The sequence below is a fragment of the Myotis davidii genome, unplaced genomic scaffold (assembly GCF_000327345.1).
Source record: "Myotis davidii unplaced genomic scaffold, ASM32734v1 scaffold127, whole genome shotgun sequence".
NCBI classification, from domain to species: Eukaryota; Metazoa; Chordata; class Mammalia; order Chiroptera; family Vespertilionidae; genus Myotis; species Myotis davidii.
In genome coordinates this window covers 241,700-242,875 of record NW_006298311.1, presented here as the reverse complement: position 1 = coordinate 242,875, position 1,176 = coordinate 241,700, and positions in this window count along the sequence as shown.

The following is a 1,176-nucleotide window of genomic DNA, read 5'->3' as shown; positions in this document are numbered from 1 at the left end:
GCAAATAAGGACAGTTTTACTTCCTCTTTTCCAATTTGGATGCCTTTTATTTCTTCTTCTTGCCTAATTGCAATGGCTAACACTTCCAGTACTATGTTGAACAGGAGTGGTGAGAGGGGGCACCCCTGTCTTGTTCCTGTTCTTAGGGGAAATGGTGTTAGTTTTTGTCTATTGAGTATGATGCTGGCTGTGGGCCTGTCATATATGGCTTATTATGTTGAGATGGGTGTTGAATTTTGTCAAATGCTTTTTCTGTTCCACCCCGATTGGGGATGGGCCAGCCAGACCCCACCTGTGCAAGAATTCATGCACTGGGCCTCTGGTAAATTTATAATTACCCTGAGCAGCTTTTTGGTGCTGCTGGAGTTATACTATTGAATATGTAGAATGCCTGGTTCTTGTCACAGGTGGTGAAATTGCCTCTACCTTTGACCACTCAGAGCTAGTGAAGCTTGGAAGTTTCAGGCTCATTGAAGAAGTCATGATTGGAGAAGACATGCTCATTCATGTTTCTGGGGTAGCTCTTGGTGAAGCTTACACTATTGTTCTTCGTGGTGCCACTCAGCACATTTTAGATGAAGCATAAAGATCTTTGCATGATGCCCTTTGTGTTCTTGCACACACTGTGAAGGCTTCTAGAACAGTTTATGGAGGAGGCTGTTCTGAACTGCTGATGGCTCAGCTGCCAATAAACACCAGGTAAAGAAGCTATTGAAATGGATTCTTAGCTCAAGCATCGAGAATATTGTTTATTATTACACCTGACAATGCCATCTATGACAGTGCAGATCTGGTAGCACAGGCCTGAGCCGCCCATCATGAAGGAAATACAACTGCTGGACTGGATATGAAGGAAGGTGCTATTGGTGATGGCAGTGCTGGGCATCACAGGAAGTTTCCAAGTGAAGTGCAGGTTCTACTGAATGCAGCTGAAGCAGCAGAGGTGATTCTGCGTGTGGATAACATCATCAAAGCAGCACCAAGGAAAGGTGTCCTACTCACTGTTGAGGGATGTTTATTTTATTTTTTAATATATTTTATTGATTTTTTTACAGAGAGAAAGGGAGAGAAATAGAGAGTTAGAAACATCAATGAGAGAGAAACATCGATCAGCTGCCTCCTGCACATCTCCTCCTGGGGATGTGCCCGCAACCCAGGTACATGCCCTTGACCGGA